Source organism: Vigna angularis, chromosome 11 (assembly GCF_016808095.1).
Source record: "Vigna angularis cultivar LongXiaoDou No.4 chromosome 11, ASM1680809v1, whole genome shotgun sequence".
Taxonomy (NCBI): domain Eukaryota; kingdom Viridiplantae; phylum Streptophyta; class Magnoliopsida; order Fabales; family Fabaceae; genus Vigna; species Vigna angularis.
In genome coordinates, this window is record NC_068980.1 from 12217675 (window position 1) to 12226261 (window position 8587).

An 8587-nucleotide genomic window follows, 5' to 3' on the forward strand; every position below is an offset into this window, starting at 1 on the left:
TATAATTAATAATCTTATAATTTTCAATTAAATGAAATGTTTATTAAATTTTAAATATAAAACAAAACTGTTAGCGTATTTAAAATTTTTGTTTTTATTTAAAATTTAATAATTGTTTAATTTATTGTAATATTTTAATATATTTTAATATATCAAATCAAATATTATATTATTATTATTATGATTTCATTTTTTATTTTTATTTTATTTAAATTATTTTATTTTTATTTTTTTAATATAACTATTATTATAATATAAATCATATTTTAATAATTATTAAAATATGAAATTATATTAAATAATATTTAAATTTTAAATTAAATTATCATGGTAGAGAGTGTAGAAAGAGAAGAAAGTGAAAAGATATTTATTAAATTACTTTAATAATAAAAGAAATATTTATTAAAAGTTAAAAATGAAATTTTTTGAAAAAGTTGGAAATGTAGGTTGAGATGTTAAAAGGGTTAAAATTATAATTTTTGGTGGTGTAAAATGAAATATTGGAGGTGTAGGATGACACACTCCTCGTTCATTAGTGGAATCTAAATCTCAAATATTAAGTTTGGATATTTCTTTCTACACCTCTATACACCCTCATGAATATTATACTTCGTAGTTTACCCTTTTTACATTTGAAAGTTCTTTTCCCTTTTGGAATAAATCCTTAAAAAAAGCATCCGAAAACTATATGTTCTTTAGAATTATTTAAATCCAAATATTTTTAAAATGAAAATCTTATGAGCGATTTTCATTAAATAAATTAATATAATGTCTTATTATATAAAATTCTTTAGAAAAAAAATTAAGATATATGTCTTCCAAATTGTAAAACAGTTACCACCATCAACAAGGAAGATAAGGATAAGTATAACAGTCCAACATAATAAATATAACGTTGGTTATTCAATGGTGGAACGTTGAACGCGTGACGTTATACGCTATTTTTGTACTAGTGGAAGAGAGATAACAGATGGTGCCAATTGGAGCAATTATGCATAACTAAAAATTTGATTTCACATAACTTACTGATAAAGTGTTAAGCAATGGCTTTTTATCGCTGACATGGTGTTGAGTAGTGATTTGCATCGTTCAACGCCAGTAAATGTAGTGATTTGTTTGTTATGAGACCCTGATTTCGATAAGTTGTTGGATTTAATTGCTTATATGAGTTAATTTCTAATGGTTGTAGTAATAATATGAGTTGTTATGACTTATGGGATTCTATGGGGAAAATCCTACTGTTGTGTTGTCTTGACACTCTAATAATCATTACACTCACATAGAGTAGAATTGGATATGTGGTGAGAGTAGCAAGAATCCTAATATAGGGGTTTTTCCTTAACGTAAGAGGCGAAGGGGATTAACCTTGTGTATAGTAAGGTGAAACTCATTGCAATAACTCTACAGAGTAATAGAGGTCACTACAAATTCATGTCTCCAATGAGTCTGATATCAATGCATGTATCTGGATAATTAAGTTAGAGTGTTTGTTCTATATGTTTTATTCCTTAATGACTATTTGAATTATATGCTTATGTTTGAAATCTTTTTGATTGCTTTATTCATTTTCCTTTTATAAACTAGCTTACCTTTCCTTGTGATTATGTCCTTATGGTTTTCTTCTCATTTTTGCAATAATCACCATTAATTGTTGTGAGAAAATAAGGAAATAGGTGTTGATCCATCTCAAGAAGGAAATGATGGTGCAATTGTTTAGTTCTTGGTTTGACGAATTATAGACCTTTTAAATTTTAAAAACACTTTGTAGTTCTGATATGGTTTTTATGTTTGCCTTTGGTTTGTATATGATTTATTGTGGTTTCAATAGTACCTTTATGGGATGACTGTAATGAAGTAATTATATAGCTTGTTTATGCTTGATGAATAACAACTATATAATGTCTTAACTGGTAGTATATCACTATTATTCGGGGTGTTACATTTTTAATCAAAAAATCTGACCAAATATTTTTAATAAAGTTAATTTTATATTTGAACATTATATTTTATTTAAGACGATCAACAAGGTAGGACAACACTAGTATGATTTGAAGAAGAAGATATATATTCCATGTCATTGACTATATAATTAGCATTATCTACAACAACTAAACAAAATAGAACTGTCAAAATAGATTAAAATTCGTGAATTAACCTCGTTCACCACAAATTAGAGAAGGATTGGGTTAAAAAAATTTATAAATTTCAATACGGGCCAAAAATTAACATGTCCCACTAAGAACCTGATCTACTTGAGTTGAACCCGTAGTGAGCTGAGTTTGTGAGTCAAGTCGGATATATATATATATATATATATATATATATATATATATATATATATATATATATATATATATATATATATATATATATATATATATATATATATATATATTAGATTATTTAGATTTTATTTAGAATTATGATTTAAATTTTAGAATGAATGATTTATTTATTGTCTAAAATGAAAAAAAAAATAGATTTAGACTTTTTGAATTTTGGTTACATATTAAAAAAAGTGTTAAATTAAAAAGATAATTCTAATTTTTTTTAATTATGTGTGTCAACCCATTTAATCCACAACTTGGTGGATCAAACCGAACTCGGACTTTTTGAACTTGCTGATAAATAAGTAAGACGATTAATTAAGATTAATTCGTAATGAGTTAGAGTAGATGACCCGTTTTAACATCTTTAAAACAAAGCAATAAGCCATCTTCTTCTTTATTAATGACAAATTCATGATTATGAGAAGATTATTATTACATCAATAATAATAATAATAGTTTGGTGATTAATTTGTCAATAATATGTTAATTTATGAGTGCACTTATGCAATATGATACTTTCTCTCTCTTGGAGTTTGCACGAAATTTTTCAATAATTTCAATTCTAAACACCACCAAATGCTGCTCCACCCCATCAAATGCTTCCTACACCACCTCATACTCAATTTACCCTTGCCATGTCAATATCTGTTTCACCTTCAATAGATGTTGACATCCGTGAACGAATGTTGACATCCGTGAATGAATGTTGACATCCGTATACATATTTTAACTTTTTATATATTTTAGTTTATTATTTTTATTTTAGATTTTATTTTAAGAATATTTTTTATTTATATAATATATTATAAAAAACAAAAAAATTAAATACTTTATAAATTAATTTAAAATATATAAAAATTTAAATAATATTTAGATGTTAATTTAAAATACAATAAATTAATAAATTAAAAACTAAAAAACAAATGTGGCACATCCGTTTAAATAATTATATAAAAAATATTTAAATAATTAATTCAATAATACATAAATTAAATTAGTAATAATTATTTTATTAAATAAAATAAAATTAATTTATATATAATTACGTAATAAATTTTAAAAAAATTAAATAATATTTATATATTAATTTAAAATAAAATAAACTAATAAATTTAAAACTAAAAAAGAATAAAAAAAAATCTTAACTATGCCACATCCATTTAAGTAATTATATAAAAAATATTTAAATAAATAATTAAATAATAATACATAAATTAAATTAATTTATATATAATTACGTAATAAATTAATTTATTTTATTTAATTAAATAATAATTATTAATTTAATTAAATTATAAATTTTTTTAATTAATTATAATCCACGGATGTGCCACATCCATTTAAGTTTTTTAATTTTTAGTTTATTTAAATATTATATTTTAATTAATTTACAGATTATTATAATATATTACGTAAATTAATTTTATTTTATTTAATTAAATAATAATTATTAATACAATAAATTAATTAACTAAAAACTAAAAAAAAATATAAAACTTAAATGGACGTGGACTTCGTTAACGGATATAATATATCTGTTAAAATTTTTTTGTTCAACAGATATCGATATTTGTTGAAGAAAATAAGTGGAAGTATAAGATTTTTGAAAATATAAATGATAATTTTAAAATTTTAAAAAAATATGGTGATGCAGGAAGCAATTTGGGGTGGGTTAGGAAATAACCTTCGGAATCTGGAATCTGAATCTCAAATATTAAGTTTGGATATTGCTTTCCGCACCTATATTCACCCTCATGAATATTATATTTCCTATTTTACCCTTTTAACATTTGAAAATTCTTTTTCCCTTTTGGAATAAATGCTTAAAAAAAAGCATCCGGAAACCATATATTCTTTAAAATTATTTAAATCCAAATATTTTTAAAATGAAAATCTTATGAGCGATTTTCATTAAATAGATTAATATAATGTCTTATTATATAAAACTCTTTAGAAAAAAAAATTAATATATATGTCTTCCAAATTGTAAAACAGTTACCACCATTAACAAGGAAAATAAGGATACGTATAAACAGTCGAGCATAATAAATATAACTATCTATATAAAAATAATTATGTATAAATTTTTTTGAATCAGCAGCATATCAATTTAAAAATCATGAAGTCTCTTTAATAATAACAATTTCAAACTTAAATTACCAATTCATAAAATTCTATATATAACGTATTAACCACAAATTTAATTTGTATAACCAACCTCAGTAATAAAACACAACCAATAAAAAATAAATATAATAAATAAGAAATAATTTTAGTTTTACCATACAAAATAAATACAAAAAAATGAAATATATAATATAACTATTTTTTTTTCTTAAAATTAACTATACATAATTTCCTAATTCAAAATCCAACAACGTAAATAATTTATTGCAAAAAAATGAAAATAATAATTAAATCATATATTGATCAAAGTTATTGCATATCCTACCAATAATTTCCTTTTCAAACCATCCCATTAACATATCTTTTTACTTTTCATTTCTTATTCCATTTTTTCTATCCCAAACCATATAATACACTAGTAAAAAATCATATTTTTAACTTGCATATTATGCTTCGATTCCAGCAAAACCGAAGCATATCAAAACGTGGTGACAATTTCATAATATTTAGAACACTATATGTCTTGGTTGTCAAGCAATCGATGTCTAAAGAGAATACTGTCTCGGTTAGCAGGGTTAACCGAGACATAAACCCCACATATATTATATTAATTAGACCTTTCACGTGGTACGTTTGTGGTGGCAGAGATACTGCCTCGGTTGGCAGGAAGGACCAAGACATATAAGCCTTTACTGCCTCGGGGGCAGGAAGGATCGAGACATATAAGCCTTTCTAATATGTGAAAGATGAAAATTTTCCCCAAATGGCTCATTTAAGCAAGGAAAACCTAGTGCGGTGCCTTCTTTCTCGCGTCGTCTGCTCTGAGTGCGGCCTCGTCCCCGACCACTCCATCGGCTACATTGTCTGCTCCGAGTGGGCCTCGTCCCCGACCACTCTACCAACGATATCGTCTATTCCGAGTAGGCCTCATCCTTGACCACTCCATCGACGGCATCGTTTCCTCCAAGTGCGACCTCGTCCTCCAGTCCCGCTCCATCGACGAGACCTCCGACGGGCGACAACGACCCAATCGTTTTGGCGGTCCCTTTAACAGGAACGAACTTTAGTGCTTCCAACTGGACCAGAAAGTTGACCGGAGTCAGGTTCTTTGCCAAGGGTTGTGAGGCCATGTTGGGTCGTATTAACGAGATTGAGGAGTCTAGATCCCCTCGCGACGATTACGGTCACAGAACCCACACAGCCAGCACAACCGTGGGATCGGTGGTTTCCGGCGCAAGTCTTTTTGGTTACGCATCTGGGACGGCGCAAGGGATGGCGACGCACGCAAGAGTCGCTGCTTACAAGGTTTGCTGGAAGAGAGGGTGGAATGGTTGATTATTATAGAGGAGCTGGTGGCTGATGCTCATTTGTTGCTGGCGTCGACAGTGGGGAAGAAATTGATTTTTTGGGATGACAACCTCCGCAATGCTCATTGCATCAAAACCCATAAGCCTTTGATTCTTACAAAAGCTAAAAAGGTAATTTTTTTTCTGATTTTCAAGACGTTGCTGATATTTCCACTTCTTTTATTTACTTTATACGTTATTCTGGATGATTTTTTATGGCAAAGTTATGCTGCTGAATTGATCAAAGGAAAAGAGTCATAGTAATAGGCTCACATAAATATGCTATTGATCTTGCAGCTGAATATGCAAATGCAAATGGTGAGAAATTGTTTTGGTTGCAAAATATTATACTCAACCTGCAGAAGAATTTATTTCAGTTTTGTGCTACATTACTAGCTAGTTTAGTACTTCTCAATTTTTACCTTCTGATGTTTTACTCCACAAATCACTTTTGCAGGAGTCATGCATCCTTGCACAATTATCCAAAGGACTGCATACTAGTTTTTTTTCCGGATTTCCAAACTTGTGGCCATTGAAGAAGTATGTATTGATACCTAGTTACAACTTTACATGTGTAATGGGACCACCAAATGCATCTATTAATACAAACTAATATCCCGCTACACAAGAATGTATTCTTTCGTAAAATAGAAAAAAAAAACCCTTCTACTGCCTCGGTTCAACTCCAAACTGAGGCATAAGACCCCCTGTACTGACTCGGTTCACCAGTAACCGAGGCAAAACCATACACCTTTTTACCTCGTGATAGCTTCGTCCAGATCTGGAAATAACAAAGACCATCGTGAAAACTGAATCAGTGGAAGAAAATGGCAACTGGCAACGGAGTAGGTGTGATTTGGTGGCGGTTTGGAGTGGAGGTTTTGCTTTGGTGAGATGGCTACAGCTTAGACGACCTTCCATTCAAAGAAGAAAGCTATAAGGGTGAATGAATAAAGAAAGGAATGACTCTCGGTTGCAAAGAACATGGCTGGAAATTGCATTAGCAGAAATTCTCATATATTCCAAAAGTGATTTACAAATGAGGCTAAGGTGAATTTATAGGAGATTCACCTAGCCTTGTACGGTGCTGATGAAAGCCATAATATGTGGATCCAAATCCACATGGCAAAGAATGGAAAATGTGTCATATTCTAGAATATGCACGAAATACATGTGCGGAAAAGTAAAAGCAAATACGTTGCTGCTTATTTCTCTTTGCTTGGACTTCTTCTATCCTTCCCCTTCTACTGGTTTGGGCCATTCTGGATCATCTGATTGGGCTCCTGGCTTCCACTCAAAGCATGCAAAGAGCACTTGACCTTCTAGAGGGGAATCTTCAAGGTTTTGTTGGAGTGTTTTTACCATGCCTCGAGTGAGGGGACCTTGGTGTGTCATGGTGTTTAGCCCCCCTTAATCATCTCCTCCCCTTTGGAAAGGATTTGTCCTCAAATCCAGAGGGTCTTCATCATATGTGGCATATTCTGCAAAAGGTTTAAGGTCAGATACATTAAAGGTAGAGTGGACGCCATATTCGGACGAAAGATCTATCTGATAGGCATTATTATTAATCCTCCACAAAACTTTAAAAGGACCATCTCCTCTAGGATTGAGAGGTGATGCAAGACTAGAGAAGTTAGGAACAAACTTTTTATAAAAGCTTGTCAAACCATGGAAGCTTCGTACTTCTCCTACATTCTTTGGGGATGACCAATCTTGGATGACCTTTATTTTCTCAAGGTCAACATGGACCCTATTTTTATTGACTACAAAACCTAGAAAGATGACATTGTCAACAAAAATGGTGCATTTGTCAATATTTGCAAACAATTGATTGGTTCTAAGAATTGTCAAGACAACTCTCAATATTTTTCATGGTTTTGCAAATTTTGGCTATACACTAGAATGTCATCAAAATAAACAACTACAAACTTCCCAATGCAATCCCTTAAGACATGGTTCATAAGTCGCATGAATGTGCTTAGAGCATTAGTAAGGCCAAAAGGCATCACTAGCCATTCATATAGTTCAAACTTAGTCTTAAAAGCAGTTTTCCACTTATCACCCTCTTTGATTAGAGTTTGGTGATAACCGCTCTTAAGGTCTATTTTGGAAAATACTTGAGCCCCATGCGATTCATCTAACATATCATCAAGTCTAGGAATGGGAAATCTGTACTTTATTGTGATGTTGTTGATAGCCTTACAGTCACAACACATGCGCCATTTTCCATCTTTCTTGGGCACCAACAACACAGGTACAACACATGGGCTTAAGCGTTTTTGAACCCAGCCCTTATCCAATAAGTCTTGGACTTGTGACTCAATCTCTTTTGTCTCTTGGGGGTTAGTCCTATAGGCAGGCCTATTAGGAAGAGTTGCCATAGGTACAAAGTCAATTCGATGTTCTATTCCCCTTAATGGTGGAATCCCAATTGGAATTTCTTTGGGAAATATATCATCAAAATCCTTTAAAAGTTTTTTTATTGAAAGAGAAAGAGGAGAAGCCTGAGACTCACTAGATGTGCAAGTAAGTGTTCCTTGACACAAGAGGAGGTATGAAGGTTGCTCAACATAAAGAGTATTTTCTAAAGTCTTTTTATTTAAAAGGACTTCATGTTGGGTGACCTTGTGGGAGGGAATACTTTGCTCCCACACCTCTTGTTCATCCCTAAGGATCACTCTTGTCTCTTTGTTTTGATTCTCTTTTTTTTTGTCTTGCTCCCTATTGAGCTTCATTTGTGCTTGATCTTTTGCCACCTGGGCAGGTGACAAAGAATGAAGCACA